Source organism: Camponotus floridanus, unplaced genomic scaffold, assembly GCF_003227725.1.
Source record: "Camponotus floridanus strain SB8 unplaced genomic scaffold, Cflo_v7.5 scaffold2, whole genome shotgun sequence".
Taxonomy (NCBI): domain Eukaryota; kingdom Metazoa; phylum Arthropoda; class Insecta; order Hymenoptera; family Formicidae; genus Camponotus; species Camponotus floridanus.
This window is the reverse complement of record NW_020229325.1, coordinates 2,110,601-2,130,313: the sequence shown is the minus strand read 5'-3', so window position 1 is coordinate 2,130,313 and position 19,713 is coordinate 2,110,601. Positions and strand designations below refer to the sequence as shown.

Sequence of the window (19,713 nt, the reverse complement as noted above, 5' to 3'; positions counted from 1 at the left end):
TAACGAAAAATTAACACCTGAATCGATCTTGCGTTCATAACCGTCTCGTTAAATATATTATAATATTTATTTTTTTTTATTAATTAATAAATTTTTTTACTCAAATCATACAGTTTAACATGACACTCCAATTCATTTAACATTATCTGAATGAGAAGAATGCTTTATCATATAATCAATTTATTAAAATTTTAACTTAATCTTAACGAATAATCGGATAGAACTGGATTTCAATCTTGACATATATAAGTAGAGTCTGTGAATTAATTAATGTCATGCGCTATTGTTCCCGTAATTGTATAATTAATTATTTGACGTGCCTGTGCAATGATATTGCAGATAACTTGAATTCTGCCATTTCGAGAAGCAGAACTTATGCTAATATTGATGACGTTTATAATTTCATAATATTTAAAGCCTTGTCAATAAATATTCCTTGTCTAAAGATAAATCTGTGGAATTTGAAAAAATATCTTAAACATTTTATAAATATATTTTAAAATTAAATAAAAATATTTAAAATTCAATTTAAAATGTGAAATTTCTAGAATTGCTCATGGTAATCAAAATATTCTTCGAAAGATTATTTTCTCCAAGATTCCTAAATATATTAAATGTTAATATATAAAAGATACACTGATAAAATTATCGGATCCGAGATTATCTGTGATAAATTGGAATTTAATCTAAATGAAGAGAATTAACTTATAATTTTAATTAACTTTCAAATTTAGACATTTCAATTCATATTTTGATAGATCGAATTTTTAATAAGAAACCGATCAACTTTCTTTAATAGAACAATTTTTATCATATTTAGCTCTTTTATATAATAGATATAATTTTGATTATAATTGCAAAATATTTTCTTGCATTCTTCTTATGTATTATTCCATAAAGCGTATATGCATTTATGTATTATTCCATAAAGCGTCTATTTATAATTTGATAAAATTATAATTTTTTTCTTATATAAATTTCTTTATTTCTAACTAAATTTTTTTTGTTCGAAATTTATTTAAATTGTTTTGGTTTTGACATTATCTGGCTTAAATAATCGACTGATAATATACATTGACAGAATATAAATGTGTCGTAATCATAGATCAGTGAAGAATCACTTGAAATATTTTTAATGCTATTTCCATACTCATTAAATGTAATAAAATATAGATACATATCGATTTTATTTGTGGAATCTAACTTACAATTATAGTATTTGGAATATATGTGAAATTTAGCTTATATAATTTATATATAAGTTATAATTTTTTAAAATTATGTATATATATGAAATTGAGTGTAGATAATTTAATGCTTTTTTAATTTCGTAGCTTTAAATTAGCTTCTAATTATAATTTTATCAAAGTTTAAAATTTAAATTATAATATTCCTATTATAATATTCTTGTATAAATTTCTCTGTTCAAAATCGAAACGTTTTTAGTATGTTTGACATTTTATAAAATTATAGTTGTGTCTGTAATTTTGTCCGTGTATTTAGCGATACGATTAACTTTGACATAATAAAAAAATTTGATCTCTTTCTCATAATAACGATCACCATGCAATTCTTATAAAATTTACGTACGATCTCATTTTTCTCGTTTAAGACGCGTGTAAATTCGGTGCAGAAAGGAGAGAGTCCCGGTTTTCGCCGGAGTTTGCTGTAGGTCCACCTGTTACTTTGTCGGCGTTTGTCGCAGAATCGCGGACTTATAAAGCTACGTTCACAGTTACATTAATGCCGGGTAGGCACGGAGCAACCAACGTGGTCGAAATCCCAAAGCGCTCAAACACATATCTCCACGCAATCGTCATCAATCAAGCGAGAAGTCTTTTTTCCATGTTACGCGTCACGATAATTGAAACTACTTCGTGTATCCGCCATTTTCGATTAATTATGATTAACGGTCCGCCGCGTATCGCGCCGCGACTAGCATCATCAATGAATGTCGAGACGGTAGAATGATGCATTTCCCCGCGTTCCTTCGACCTGACCTCGGCTGCTGCAGGATTTGCGTGTCTAGCTCCCGGTGGATGTACACAATCGGGTGCCCTCGGTGTGAATGCGACATCGCTGCGCAAGACGACCGACAATGGCCAATTAGAGCAGGGTAGAGCAGGGCACGTCTTTTGGACAACTGTTACGCTTTCACAGTGTGGCCACCAATGGCAGCTGCACCTCGAAGGAGTACCTTTTTCCTCTGTGGCGGCCACGTTCTGCACACTTTGGTCTCTTGCGTGAAAAGACGTCGAACCCTATAGAATATTTTTTGATCAGGTTGGGTTAGGTCAGGCAAGGATCTCGTACATCGCCAGCTGTCGTATCTTTCATTCTTTATCCTGTCACCTCGCTCAACTCAGAGGCTTCGACTTGTATTTATTCGCCGTGTTACCGGAGCATCGAATAACGAGCGTTCAATTAACCTTCCGATCACTTCTTTATATTTCTTTATACGATCAATCGCATTAAGTAGAGGTCGCATGAAATCTCATTATTAAGAAGTATGATTTTCTTATAACATTCATCTTTCTTCGTCTAACCATCAATCATCATATTTTTTGACGTATCTGGAGTCAATATTTGTTTAACTTATTTTATTTTATTTTTATTTTATTTATTTATCTTATCATCTTAATTAACATGAAACAAAAATAACTTCTGTTTCTATTATTGTATAAGATTTAATACATTGATCTACTTGATTAACAATTTATATAACATATTTGTAGATTGAAAAAATAATAATAATTTACTCATAAATAATTTATTTATCTTTTTTTTAACAACTTTTGTGTTTGATTAGTATTAGTAATAGCGACTTGATTAAAGATTTTAGGACAAGTATGAAATATTTATTCGTCATATAATATCATCATATAGCCAACGAAACTCAGTTTCTTGATGGTTTTTTTACAAGGGGCCGACATTATTATACTACAAACGTTAAAATGTTATGATCAGCGCCCCTTACAATTTACACTTTAACTTTTTAATACTGTCTGTATGTAATAATATACTTTCGGCGCGTTATTTTCTAGACGACTGGGCGAATTGATTGCGAGAATTTTTTTTATAGAAAGCTGTATAATGATTAAACTGTAGCAATTCTTGTTTACTTTGATACTTGATACGATAAATCGAAAAAATTTATAAACTGTAAAATTATTATAGGATTCTTTGCGGGAAATGTCTTCGTATATTTCTAAAACTTAAACGATTCTTTTTATGCTTTACACTTAAGGGAAAACACGGCACTCATAAAGCTTAACAGCTTGTTCTAGAATATTTTTTTATGTATTGCCTTGTCATCGCCGCGGCTCGTAAAATAATCTTTTGCTCTTTGCATTAATGTTTTTAGTTGTAAAGTAATGAATTTCTTAAAATCAATTGATTTTTTAAAAGCGTTACTTATTATAGCAATTTTATATACAAGGATAATTACAGAGCAATCAATTATTTTAAAATTAATTTTATTTTATACATTTTTATTTTTTATTTTATATATAAATTTCTTTTATTTTGTTATACACTTCTTAAAATACACTCAAAGAGGCTTTTTTTATATTAATTATTAATTAATAACGTTTCTATGAATATATTTTTTATTATATCTTAATTTTAACGTACACATATTTAATTGACGTGATGTGCATACTCGATATGTTTTTTAATTGTTTTTTTTTATTATATAGAAGAAAATTTTATTCACATTTGTTTGACAATTTAAATCATATCAAATAAAAAAATGGTTATATATTTATATATTTATAATCACGCGTTATTTTTTAATCACGTCGATATTGATAAAACACAGTGGAATTCTTTTTATTTAGTAGCATAACGAAAAATTTCGAATCGCTCCAATTTCACTTCTTTCTCTGACTTTGGTGACACATCGATGATGTCCTCGTTTCGTACGTGCATATGTGAAAATTACAATTTCTCGTAAAATGGCCATCAATTTATCGAGCATAAAAATGCGAGTTTATTTATTGCTTATTGATAGACATATCACGTGAGAATTTCGTATATATATATTATGCAAATTTGCATTTTATACAAATATTTTGTATTACAACAGTTTCTTTCCTAACAAAAATGAATAATTAAAAATATTGTATTTTTATTTATAACAAGTAATTCAATTATGATTAGATACGTGATAAAGTGAGAATTGAGAGGACAAATATGTGAAAAAGATAATAAAGATAATATTCTCACAGTATTTTTTTGAAGTTATAAAATTTTTGGATGAATTACTTGTTTACAAAATAATATTATTTTAATAATGAAAAATTTCTGAAGCTTCTCAACTTTTAAATTTGAAAAAAAGAAGACAAAAAATATAAATTTTGTCTTTTTGTTAAATATAATTACTTAGTATAATTACTTAATTTGTTTATCACAGGCACGAAAAGATTAATTAATCTGTAGACTAATTTGCAACAATTAAATTCATTATTTTGCCCAGTATTAATAGCCTTTTATGCATAACATCGTAGAAAGCATTTTAACGTGGCAGACATAGACGACTTTTCTTATAAATTAGAAAAGTCTAGTTGCGCGAAATTGCGGTCTTGAACCGAGAAGAGCGTATTTTCACGAAGTAAAGGCTGTAAATCAAGCTTAATTTAGCAAGCGTATGGTCGGCATGGTTTCTCCGATCCGCGTTTCAAACTACAAAAACCATTGGCGAAGACTTTTCATAAGATTAACGATATAATCTAATATTTGCCAGAGAGAGATAGGAATACATATACTAATCGTGTAAAAATGATATCGCGTTATTAAATTCTCTTATTTATTCGGAGTATTTCATAATATACGTTAAATTTATTTTTTTTATTTTAATGATGAGATATATTAGAAAATGTTAGAAGAGTGGTCTCTAAATTTGTTGCACAACTTCCATTTCGATATTGATCAAGTTATTAAAACCACGCTCGAGAGAGAAATGTAACTTAATTACACGGATATGTGTGTATGCGTATACATATTATGTTATATATACTATATTATTATATCTTATATATTAATTACGTTTTCTCTTCCTTACATACCTCACTTATGTATGTTATATGTCAATTACATAATGCAACTCTGGAAATTAATGAATGACAGTTATGTAGAAAGAAGATTAATGAGATAATATTTCGCTGCATCCTCGAATGCATTCCGAAAACATAATATTCTCTGTTAAGACGTTAAGACAATTTACTCTGAAAGATACATAAATACATATATGTGCAAATAGATATGATTCTATGATATCTTTTCACTTTCTGATAATTATACTTCGCAAGAAATTCGAGCGCAAACGTGTATTAATTTTATATGAAAATCACACGGCTTCAAAATTACTCCAAATAATCTCTGTCTTAAATTTATTTGCAAACATTTAAAGAGAGCACAATAATTAAGTAATAAATAATAAATAAATAATGTATTTATTGCAAAAATAATTAATAAATATTATTTTATTTATTTATTAATTATTATTTAATTATTGATAGATATATATTTGTCCCGATTTGAGTGACGATATTTTCTAAGCATTCACCTTAAATAAGGTCAGTATAACGCAAACGCGCGTGAGAAATATATCTCATTCCAATAATTGGCGTTCAAGAAATTATCTCGAGGATAGCCTTCAAACAGAGAGCTTCGCACACACAATTCGCATTTCTGAGTTATTCCACGATCGGGATGCAGAATTTCTTCTTCGCACACACAAGTGACGGGAAGAAAAAAAGAGCGAGCCGGTTCTCGCGGTAATACTAATTTCACTGAATCAGCACTCGGGATAAGCTACTTGCGCGGGACCATGATTTACGACCGCTCCTAAACAAATTATGTAGATCGTAATATTTGATTAGCGGCGTAATATATTTGATGTGCATGGCGCTGATAAAGCATCGCTTTAGGCTCTTTTAATCCGATATTTATTCGGATTTGTTTGATTTTTTCGCATAATTTCCTCGCCATCGTCCTCTCCTCTTCGCCTAATATTTTTATATGCATATTATAATGAGATTTTGATCGATCTCGTTGATCAAAATTTCGAATTCTTAGCTTGAAATAGAAATTTTGGGATAATAAATATAAGTATGAAGCAAGTGTTAAACATGAAAATTGCCTGTATTTAATATAAATTTATTATTTAGAAAGCTTATGTGCCTATTTAATATAAATTTATTTATATTATTAATCTTTCAGGACTTTTTTTTTAAATGAGAATTTAATACATTTTTGAGATGAAGTTCATATTATCTGAATCTAAAATAATTGTGTGAAACTTTTTATGAATATTTTGCAATTTGTGTCAATGTCTCTCGAGAAAACAAAGAATGACTCCAAGTTATACTTTGCGAAAAACTTTCGCAAATTCTTCCGATCGCTTTTTAACAAGTCTAATTCTTCGTCGTGCGATATGGGCTTAAGACAGCGAATAGTAAAGGGAATGTGTCTTTATCGTGGCCTTATCGTAGCACCATTGACCCCGCCGCTTTAATAAAGCAGCGGGTTTTCGACTCGATCTGTCTGGACACGCCCAGTGATCCTTTCACGCTCCTTTTCCATCTCCTCGTCTCTCCTCACCCCCCTATCTCCTTCCTTCTCCTTTTCATTCTCTTCCTCGATCTCTGGCCGGCGCGCGCGAAACAAATTTCGATCATACTTCTACTTCGTCCAGAAGAAGATACTGCGCAGCCGCCCCCGGGGATCTTCGGAACGCACGAAGTTCCGAAGTAATTAAACAGGTATAGTTTAGGTCGTCTTCGCGAAAAAAAAGATTGCATACTTCGTTTCAGACTCGTCGGCCGAGAAGTTTCGTGCCGCGTGTGGCTCGAGTATCATTCGTGTTAAAAGAATACAATTTTAATCAAAAAGACCGGATAACATACAAGTTGATTTTACATTGCATGCGAGAGTGCTTCTCTCTTTTGCGTGATTTTTATTAAACTTTTTCACTAAATTATTATTGGAAAAAGATTTAATATTTTTTAATTTGCGATTTCATAGAAATACATGGCATATTTCAATATTTTGCTCAATTCTTTTCATTTAAAAATTTTTCTACATTTTTTATATACTTAAATTTGTAATTATTTTAATCAGAGAAATATATAAACAGCATCACACTAAAAATGTATATAAATATATTCCACTAAACTATTATTTAAAAAATTAATATTTTTTTGTTTTATTATTCTTTAAAAATAAATGGGGGTTGTTATTTCAATTTTTTGCTTGATTCTTTTCATTTAGATTTTTTAAAATTCTTTATACACATAAGCTTTCTAAATCATTATTTTTTCATCCTCTCCTATCATATTCGTTGCTACTACTAAAACTTCTCTCAGAAAATTTGTTTTACAAGCTCTTTAATCTTTTCGATACTCCCTTTCGAATCCGTCACCGCCCTTTTTAAGCAATATTCAAATGTACGAGCCCCGGGGATGCGCGCTTTTGCGCGATATAAATCGCCACTAAATATTTCACCATTTCATTGGCAATGCACTCCAAAACCGCAACTACAAGCCGTTCGGGACAGACCATAAAAAAAAATGAAACACTGGACGCGCTCCGAAGAAGGAATAGAAGGTCCAGATCGTTCGAGGAAAGTGAGGAAGATATTCCGGACGCGCTCCGCTGAGACAGAGCCTTGCAATCACTGCTTGAATCTTTGCCAAATGTTGCCGACGCGTTCCAACCCCTCGATGACTTCTTGTGGTCCAACCAACCCTGATAGCTTCTCATGGTCCAACCATCTACCATCTTTGAGACTTCAATTTATCGGTAGTAATCGTATACTTTATCGGCTCGTAAATCGCTCTACCATAATTTGATTAATCGATGAGTGTTTTCTATCAGCTATATCATGTTGCATTGCGTAACTTCTCTCGTTTGATGGAAATATAATAGCGATGTTTTATTCAGGTTGATTTTTTTTAATAATTATATTTTTCTCTTTAGATAAAATGGAAAAAAGCATATATTTTTACGTAAATCTGCCGAAATTAAAATAATTTATTTTTTTTAATGCAAAAAAATTGAAATAGAAATAAACACATATATAATTTTATATTAATCTGATTTAGTAAGTTATTAAAATAAGATTGATATTTTTTGCTTTTATGAATCAATTGAGCAATGAGAGATATGAAAGATATTGAAATTGCAAATTAGTTTCAAGAAAGTTGTTCGGTTATTATTTCATTACACGCGCATAACACATACCTTTTTTCTCTTTACAGAGAAGGAAGCAGGAATTTCTAATCAGATATTGTAATAATAATACGTAACATTATGCAATCTGCCTCAGGAGATAATAACCACAATGCTTCAGGTGCGATAAAATGTAGCTAGATCCATTGAAAGTAATCGATACTACCAGGAAATACGCTAGTATTTGTTTTATCAATCATGATAGTTAAGTAAGAATTTTGCAAGGTAGATTGCGTTATTTAATGATATAATATCACAGTTTGTTTCTCGTTCGATATTGAAAAGCTTTTATTATTAAATCCAATATTAAATCTTTAAATCGTTTTTTAAAACTTTCTTGATTTTAGGAAATCGTCAAAAGAATTCATGAACATAGACGATTATCATTCCAATAATAATTCCATATATGTATTTTATGTATTTTATAAAAAGTGAAAATCGATTTTAAGAATTTTTAATTAAAATTATTTAGAAGAAATTCTTATCTTTTCAGAAATTTTTATAAGAGATTCTTTTCTTTTTAGAAGAAACTTTAAGTTCTAAAGTAATATATTCAGTTGCATTTTGTAAATATTCTTATCGCTGTTATATTAAGTTGTATTTTTACTTTTTTAATTTAATTGTGCCATTAATATAAATAATTATATATGGAATTATAAGTATGAATGTAGGATAAAAAATAAATTAAAAATATTTTTTGAGAAATATATTGATGTTTACGTTCTACGATGTTTTAATAAAGATGACCCGATTTCTAAAATATTATCTTGAGGCAGTTAATGATACATTATTAAATATTATAATTAATTATTATTGTAATATTATTTCTGCATGACATCATTCTTTTGAAAAAACACTTGTCATTTTTAGTGTTTGTACACGCTGACAATTTTACCATAAGAGCATATAGAACGTTTTAATGACAAAGATCACTTTAAACGTTTTCTTAATATAGATTAAATGAAAACAATGTGAAGTTTTTGCTACGAGCTATCATTTAATCTCTCGAATCTTTTTTAATTGACAATTTTTAATGACAATTTTTATTACAATTTTTATTATTTTTATTACGTATGAAGCAAAACTTTTTTTGAAGGAGTTTTTTAAAGATTTGTCGAAAGAATATTTCCTAAGTGGTAATGAACGATTACATAACAAATCATATAAAATTGTGAGATTAAATAAAAATAATTTTATTTTGTAGACATTTTCAGAAATGATGGATATATATTTGTTTTGTTTTTCATATAATATTCGTTAACTATTAAATCATATATGTAAAATATTTATGCGCGAACTTCTGCTCTCCAACTTTGTAAAAGTGATGATAAAAACGGCATGAATGATTATAACGCAAAAGATAAGAAAATGTCTTGCTTTCGATTTCTCAAGAATTCGCCCAGAAAAATGTTTATATAGATAAGCAAAATTCATAAATTATTAAATCGCTACCATATAAGGAGATATTTATTCAATTCCCTAAAAGGAGAAAATATTACCATGTTGTTACCTAATCGAGTGATCGTAAAAAGGTACCGAGAAAATGTTAGCAACAGTGGGTGGCACAACGAGCAACACATGCGTACACGTGTAACGCACAACTAACGGATTACTTAAAGTGCCTGTTCCGTAAGAAATCGTGGGGGCCTCTCAGTGTTGCACCGTTACGTAACATTCTGGCAGGGCGTGTTCTCACTGATATAAATTCCATAACGATCCGAGTATGTGATAATTACGATTCGTGATCAACGACAGGGAATGACTCGTCGATCAAGCTCAAGCAATCGAGAAAAAAAATAAAATTGAGCGGACAAAATTGCGTGACTCCGAGTTAATTTGAGAAACGCAGTTAATCAATAATTTCGCATCAACTTCTCTGGAAGCGCAATGTTTGTATATACGTTGATAGTTAGAAGTTTTCAGCGAAACTTGCAATCGCATCTGATAATTAAATTTCTGAATAGTCCAGTATCATAAATTATTTAAAAGATAAAATTGATTACATTTTAAACTTTATTATTTCTTAAATTTGATTTTTTTCCAGAATTCCACGAGACCAGGCAGCTTTGTATCTAGTTGCATTTTTTATAATTATTTCCCTTTTTCGTATTAATTTGTAATATGATTCACATATTCTAATTTGATGCGTTTTGCATTGTAACTTTTTTTGTGATAAATTTTGTAGAAGTCTTGTAAATGTAACTTAAATCGAAAAAATGCAATATTATATAAGACTGTATATATTATATAAGACATATATTATATAAGACTGAAATTATTAATTATTGCTTTCTTTTGTTTTTAATAAATAAAAAAATTAATTTTGTTTTATTTTATGTCAAAATTGAATGTTAAAATAAAACTTTGATCTCGAATATTACGTTATAATTGCAAGAAGTAGTATGAAATATAGTATAAAATATATGATATAAATACTATAATATTATCGATCAACTTCTGATGAAGGATTCATGTAATTCAGCGAATATTTCAGTGACTTAAATATTTAACAGGATTATAATAATAAAATACTCTTATACGAGAGATACATATTAAAATGTCATAAAGAAAATTATTGGAAATTACCTTATATAGCTCTAAATGGCCAAGATTTTATTTAAACTCATCTAAGTTTCTGATCACGATTTGAGCATTATCGACTTTATAAATGCAAGATATTTTAGAATAATAACGGCGAGTGCCTGTGTATGCCGTCATGAATTTAAGATCGTATGCTCATTATAAGTTGCGTTAGCTCTTTATTAAATAAGCTTTTTCGGTAGTCGTTTAACGTTGTTAATTAACGTGTGTAAGCATGCATAGCAATTCTGTACTCTGCGATTGACCCACAAACACTGGACTGCCGAGTAACTTCAGTGAAATAATTCCAATAATTCAAATAATTCCAATTAGCTAATACACATTCTATTCCTGGTTCATTGGAATTTATCGCAATAGTTTCTGCTTTTATTGATGCAACAATTATGTAATTATGTTGCATTATCATTCTATTTTTACTTCAAATGGTTTGGGAGAGATGAAATTAAAATGACAGCTTCCACCATTTAACATCTTGTGGAATATTTAAATCATTAGATTGCCTAGGCTGTAAATTATTCATGTCGTAAATGGAATTTAGTATTCTTTTTCGCCTATTATAAATCTTTCGTATTTATCGTGCAAATATTTAGATTTTTAGCAGATTAACATGCATTAAAAATCGAATATAAACAAAAAATTGCAAAAAAACTTTTCGCATTCATGTAAAATATTATTACATAGCGAATAATATCATTTTGCTTTAAGAGTATTCCCGAGGAAATATATGAACATTCATATATATCCATTAATCATGTTTATCTCTTTATATGACGGTATTTATATGCCATTCAAGCGTAATTTATAAAACAACCGAGTAAATTTGCTTGTTAAGTTGATAGATAATAATGTGTAGGAAATTTATCCGTTCTATTTAACCTTGTAGTCAAATGACAAGTTGCGTATTGTTATTCAGTGAATAATTTTTCGTCTTTTCAGTGAATATAATTTCGTCTTTTTCTCTCTGTCAAATTATTTGATACAAATTTCCTTTTCGGTGACGCAGCAATAAATTATTCAAGCTTTTTTATAAAATATTTCAAAAACTTTCACGATATTTATTTTTTATCTCTCCATAAATAAATAAATTTGCTTTTGAAAATGTCTACTATGATTTATGCGATGCCAATATAAATTAACGCGGTATGAGATCATCAAATTTTTACATTATTTTTGAAATAAATAACACGATAATCATATTTTCAGATAAAAATGATCAACGTCGAACGACGATTTGTTCACATAACCGTTGATAAAATTTTATCGATCGATACTTTTCGTCTTCATATTTTTACATCATCCCCCGTTATTTTATCTTTATTACGTTTACCTTTATTCTTAACTGTAATAGGGTAACGAACTTATTGCCGATCGATTCAATCGCCGCGTACGCGATAATGCACGTCACACAGCTTATTAAATGTATTTTATTATCTCGTACTGATGTTAAAAAATGTTATATATTTTACTATTGTATTTAATTGGACGATTTCCTACGCTCCGTATCTCGACCTGAGTTTGAACATAAGTTACGAATCCGAGTTGTGTCCGATAACTCTTCCTTCGATATTCCCACCGTCTCCTTTTCGTCTCTCTTCGTGCCGTTACGTAAAAGAACGCTAAACATTTATGTTCACACCAACGGTGTTTTCTAAGTGGACGTAATATATCGACCTACCTCGAGGAAAAAGCAAGAGACCGAGGTCTCGCGCGCTAACCTGAACCTGAACCTGAACGTTTATTAGCGTCAAGACCTAAATATGAACAGGTGACCTATACTTTGTTTGATTACGAATTGCCGGTCGTCGATGATAATGATTGGAAGTAACTTGTACCACTTGGAGCGCGCGCGCGCATTCATCGATTAAAAAATTCCATGACGTTTTGAAAGTTGATGGCCAAGTGATATATAATCCTTTTCAAAATTCATGACTCTGAAAAGCTAGAAAAAAAATTTGAATCGTAAATTGATTATATTAAAATACGAGAGAATTTTCGAACAAATATGATGTCTCGGAAATTCTTGCGTATTTTAATATAATAAATAAGATGCATTTTTCAAGTAAATTTTTTAACGACATGAAAAATATTATTAATTGATGTTAGAAGGATTCTCTTTTACAGAATTTTTGTATGTGAGAAACATGTTATTTTGATTTTCTAATTTTTGTCTCATTTTTATCAACATTACATCTTTTACACAAAGACTTCGCGGAAATATTATTTTATTCGACACGTCGATTATTAATATTTCTCAAATCTTTAAAAATGTCATTAATTCATCAAAATACACAGGAAATTGTGAGATAATCTAAATCAATTTGACGAAGTAAGATGGTACAAGCGAATAATCATCTCGTTTGTTCTCGCGATTTCAATTGCGCTACATCCAATTCTCTCGAAATTTTCCTCTTTTCTCACTGCGACATTCGCGGCTCGTTCGGGCTCCCGAATAATCGTGCGCCCTCGACGATGAGAATAGTCCAGGGTGTCGGCAAGGGAACGTGTCGACGACGGAAGCGCCGTTAAACGACGGCACTATTATTGGAGCGCGGGTGGAATTACGTTACGCTTGTCTTTTATTAGATGACGGCGGTCGCGTCGGTCCCGCCTTTGCCGTTCCTCTTTGCGCTTCCTACTACTTGAATTCGTCGAGACTCCTGCGGGATGACTAAGGTCTGTCCGCGCTCTCCTTTTTGGCAATCCTCCAGAACCACTCTCCGACGAGAGATAGATTTTACCCACGAGTCTCCACCTTTCTTTCTCTTTCTAGTCTTGGCTACAACCTTGGCCAAGCAAGTACTTCTGTCATTGCCACTTGGAATGAAGTATCTCGACGAGAGCTTTTTTCTTCGGCGGAATACGCCATAGAAAGCAAAATGCCATTATACGGTTGCCTTATGGGAGTATAAAGCGATCCAATTTCAATAAAGATAATTTCCACTTGTGCCTACATTTCTTTAGTCCTGAAAAGGACATTCAATAACGGCGTATAATTATTTTTCTGCACTTTTATAAATGTCTATGATAGTGAATTTATTATTTAATTAATTACAAAATCAGTTTATTAATTTAACCATTAAGCTGAAAAATTAAACGTAAAATTTAATGTTTGTATAATTATATATCTGTAATAAAAATATCTTATTTCCGAATATGGAGAGGAAAGAGGGGAAGAAACCGAAATGATCGCTGCAATAAAATTAAAAAAATTTTTTTTTACATAGATTTTCACACGAGATCTTCATCGTCGCTAGGATAATGCCTGCATCGTAATTATTGATAACTGGAACGTTAGCTGCGATATAAGATGTAAAATGTTTGAAAATTAAGTTTTTCTCTTCGCACTGCGAATTTTAACTGCAAGTACTTCACGAGTAGAGAAAAGGATGCTAATTTCATTGTGTGCTATTGTAATTTTCACAAGGAGCAAATCTTCAGGGCATTGATCTTTCAAATCTGTTCTGTCAGAAGTCACGTACACGAAATATTCCATCAGTTAACCGTAGAAAAAAAATTAAAATTTTACAATAAATGATTAATATCCCTTTGACAATACATCTCCCTTTTTCTTTCAATTAAAATATGAAACCCTAACTTTTTGAGAAAGTTTAAGATTGCAATAATTTTTTATTTGGAACTTTTTATCAACTATTTATCATTAATTTTTTATTCACTTTTAATTTCTAATTTTTCATTTTATTTATTTATGCAATAAAAACAAAATGTTATAGGTACAATACAAAATTATAAAATTACGCATTATTGTGATAAGAGAGCATTAATAAATCTTGCAGATGAAAACGCAATTACTTTTTATCGATGCTACTTAATATTATCGATCGTAATCGTATCGAGAACATAATTTCTCTTCTTGTCATCGACTTGTGTAATATGAAAGAATGATTACACCAAGTGTAATAAATGTAATTGCTATAAGCAGCGGATATTAATTCTCAAAGAGAATATATCCCCTTTTCTGACACTCCCACTTATCGGATCTTATCACCGACGTTAAAATTTAGTTATCACAGTGAGTAGAGAAATCGTAGTTGACGATTCTAGTATAGTAATGGGAATATCACGTTATCTGCCACATGTTGTATCGCCCTGGAGTCTATATCCCGTCGCGGTACGATTTATGGCAACGAGTTTACTCGCCTACGAACGAAAACGCGAGTGGGGAAAGTGGCCTTTTGCCGCGCGGAACCGCTCGTAAAATCCTAATCTCGTATTATCTCTGCGGCCGGCGTATGTACACGTACGTTCTCCTTGCATATTTCGCTTTATGCGGCGGCAATGGCGGCGAGCACGACGATGTTGGCGAATCGAGAGATCTAACGCGCAGGGGAAAGTACGACGTAACGAATCGCCTCGCATTCGGTGTGTACCTATCGCTAGATTTAACGCTGACCCCATTCCGCATCGTCCCAAATACAACGTGTTGCGAAGTATGTATAACGCGTATGTATATTCGCGCGAGTCGCTATCGGAAATTGGGACGTGCTGGGGCGATCGAGAGAATTGTCGTCGGTGGCACACATTGTAATGTGAAGGATAGGTGACAGACGACTCGGGAATATTGTTTCAGACAAGTGAATAAGAGTATCCTCGATAGCTCTAGAATTGAATCGACCGTTCTTTTCTTCGAGTACTGAACACCTTGCGAATAACTCGGATGCGTCAAAGGTGCTGTAGCGAATTTATATTTATAATATTATATTAATAAGTTTTATTTGGAATTATTTCGTATATGGGTTATAATACCAATCATTTTTATATCTATAATTATATTTATAATATATTAATAATTTAAGCGATACACTTTGATTTATTTGACAAAAAAGACTCGGATGAAAGAAACTGTAGCGAAAGAACGACATGAATAAAACTTGAATTATTAATTCTTTTTCTTAACTCTTCTTAGATAATTAAATTATGCTTGTTCGAAAAAAGCATTTTTGTCTTATTGTAATTTAATTTAAACAAGCATTTTAGTTGGTACAATTGAAATTGACAGTTTTCTAAAAATATAAAATATAATCTCCGAGTGTGAAATCACGCCGAGGTATCTTAAGATTGATTCTTGGGAGAAAGTCGTCTTTTCCATTCGCCATCCGACGTCTTTTCCAATTCCAGTCGATTACGCGCCGCGTAAGAAATTGCACAATCGATACCGGACGATTTGCGGTTCTGAAGAAAAGTGGGAGAACTAGTAAGAAATGGCGAATCGAAGCCGCGAGATACGGATCGGAATCGGATCGTGGATACTCATTTCGGTTTTTTTTTACTGTGGCCTCTTTCATGCGGACAACCTGTATCTTATTATCAAAATGACTTTTCAGCGAATCGAGTATACAAATTTAGCCTGTTTTTATTTAATTATCTTGTTTCAAGTTTAATGCGGCAGCGCTTTCTGTGTTTTTCGACGTACAATTTTTTTATGAGAAGTCTGGACCAGCGCGATCCAGAATTTCAATGATAAAGTTATGGACGTGACGATATCGGTATCTACGCCACGTTTCGTAATGTGAACCGACTTAATTAAAACCGAGATCACTTAATGACGACCTCATCAAATTCTATCTTTACTCGAGCGGCTCTTCGTTGATCTCCTCGTCCAGATTAAGTCTGGATTCGCCTCGATAATACGACGCATGAATTATCGGAGCTTTCGCGTTTCTCCTCAATGTCTGCGTACGAAATATAATATTTGGCAAAGGTATATCTTTGAGAAACACGAAGTGTTCCGCACGACCTACAAAACGATTCCCGGAGTCTGTTCCGCAGCTTTTCGTTTCAGCGACTTTAGTATAGCTATGACAAATAATTGAATCGAAAGTTGTAGTATCGTAATCGCGAGAGATTTGACCAACGTAGATATCGGAGAATTGATACTATATAATAATTATAATCGCCTAAAACAATGTATATTGACAATATATATATTGACACAATATATATTGACAAATAAATTTTCAAGAAGGATAATCGGAAAGAGGTTAAATTATTAACGAAATTTACTATTTCTTCTATATACTATAGCTCCTAAATACATTTTTTAATTTTGAAATATGATTTTCAGAAATTTCCATTTTAATAGTGCTCTGGTGAATATTTTAGAAATCTTAAAAAAGCAAATTTTAAAGTGCAAAACATTTAAATAATCCATATCCATGTCAGTTATATTTACAGTGGTTTTTGCATGACCTAATAAGAATCTGTGAACTGTCTTTTTGCTCTTCAAGCTTGTCATTTATTCCATGTTATGATAATTCTGTATTTTATACACATTATATTCATGTACTACATTATTAAATTATATATCATTTCCCAATATCAGTTAATTTTAAAAAGATATGAAGTCAATTATATTCGATAATTTAAAAATAATAGTGTTATATCTCGACGTGTCATTTTATATAATGAAAGAGTGTTTCAAAGCATCTTAATTATTGTGAATTATTGTGAATTACATCCGTTGAAGAATATTTACGATTCGTGATCTGATTCGATTTCTGATGATGTGAAAAGCCGTTCCATGTCGTAATACCGATTATTGATGACAAGAAAATTGTGCGACTTCGTTTGAGCTGTGACGATGGTTACTTTACAAACGTCAACCGTCAGACGTGACATTGGCCCGTGCTGATAAATGGGTGAGTGGGCTCTGACCTAATAATCGTGTGACGGCTTCGGATTAATTATCGTCAGAATATTATAATGGATGTTTAAGCATTTAGGACTTCGATTGCGAGAGAGAAGGGGCAGTCATTCTTTGTATAAGTTCCAAGAACAGCATTAACACATACGAGTTTCGAATTCGTACGTCTATCAAATATGTTTCATTATGTGTGTATCACATGTGTATTCTTTAAAATTTTAAATTAGCAAAAAAATAGGTTTATATATTTTTATTTTGTATATTGTATTGCTTGTACAAATATGATGTTATCGGTTGTAACGATTCATATTTTATACATTCTATATTTTATACATTCGCAATATTTGAGAGAATATATTCCATCAGGTTTTAAAAATATTTTTTTGAAATATTAACAAGAATCACGTGCCATTTATCTCTTTATATTTATATTTATATTTTATTTTTTCGCGGTAAAAGAGAAATACTTTAGATGTATCTAAATAAATATATCGAAAACGAAGACTTCATTTGCTATATATAATTCATTCGATTTAAAATTGACAGAGAGAGAAGCTTCATCAGCATTATAAATATTATAAAAAGTAAAATCCGATTCCCGTTTCTCCATTTTTTTCATCGATGACAGATTCCCGCGAGCGATCGGATTTCGCCTACCGATCATCATTTATCAAAAATGCAACATGAAGTGTCACTTGCATAGCGATGCATTGTGCGTCCATTGCGCATTTTCATAATGCTTTGTGAGAGAAGCCAACAATGTGACTCGAAAACGACTATATCGCCGCTATTCACGTGCGTGGCTTCTTAACACGTTGCTTTAACTCGTGTTACGTTGAAATTCTTCAGCAAACCTGCTTACTAAAGTTGAGCGTCTAAGATATACGAGCCGTGAAACACTTCTCTAGCTAGAGAAGTTGCTGAACAAGTTTAAATTGTTTTACAGAGGAAAACTACGAGAAGATTTTTAACGATGTCGTTCCTTTACACATATATATAGATGTATAGTTTCTTAACTGTATATATATTTCACGAAAGTTCCTTAATAAACTGCATATTTATTGGAGAGTTATCTCTTCTCGTAGGAAAGTATATATATTTCTGCAATGGAGATTGCACTGAAAGTGATTCTCGAATATTTTCAACAAATTTTTGCCATCAAGATTCGCTTTCAAGAATCAATTTAAAAATACATATAAAATTAACTGTATATACAAGTCAAATGTTTTTTTTTAAATAAAAACCAGATTAAAAGGCAATGCAATTATTTTTTAAAAGCGATGAATTTTTATAAATCTCTGATGAAAGAAAATTATTTGAAAATTATTCGTATAATAATATTGCACTTAATACTAATATTAATTAACATTATTTATTACGATGAAAAAATTATGCTATAATTATACTATACTGCTAATTATACTATACTCTCTATAAACATCTATTTTCGTGTCCGTAGTATTGGTATCTTAGCTCTATAGCCTAACCTAGGTTAATAAATTTTATCCGATTGCCAGAGACATTCGGGTCGTTTACCTCGTTCTCTCTCTTTCTCGCGACACAGTTTTCTTTACAGAGCGATGTACCGGGGCGTCTAATTTTCATCTTTTTTTTCCTTTTTTTTGTCTCTCCCCTCCTTTTCGGACTCGCTTAGAACGCTGATGACCGCGTCACGGAAATAGAAAGCGATGCTCAGACGCGACGTCGTCGACAAGTTCGTCCGAGTTGAAGTCAACTTTTAGATCCTCTCCCGGGATCCGTTTCTCGGCGATGATGATGACGACAACGACGACGACGACGACGACGACGACCTAGTCACGAAATTAGGCAACTCTCGTCGCCGATCGAGCAGTCGGAGCAGTCGAAATGCTCGTTAATTTTGGAGATAGCTTTTACCGCAGGCTTATAAAGAGACTTTTGTTTCTACTATCACCGTATCAACACCTATTTATATACGTGGTCACATTTGTCAGAAATTTGTCATCTTTTGTCACATGTGTCCGTTCTCATTCACTCACACTATCTACTTTTTGCTCTTTTCACAGATAAATATTTGAGCCTGATCGTAACGAGTAAAACACGCAACATCATCGAGATTTAAATTGCGATTTAAATGGCAATTCATAATTAATTTGTTTTGAACAGGATACTTTGATATTTATTAAAACACGATAACTTTTAAATCTGCTTCATGCGAGGCATTATTTATTGCCAATTTA

The 19,713-nt window shown here is 31.3% G+C and overlaps 1 protein-coding gene across 3 annotated transcripts in view; it reads left to right on the top strand.

Moving 5' to 3' along the window:
* The window catches only part of LOC105258326 (tRNA dimethylallyltransferase), a 77,622-nt gene that overhangs the window by 20,987 nt on the left and 36,922 nt on the right, over window positions 1-19,713 (top strand). The window lies entirely within an intron of this gene.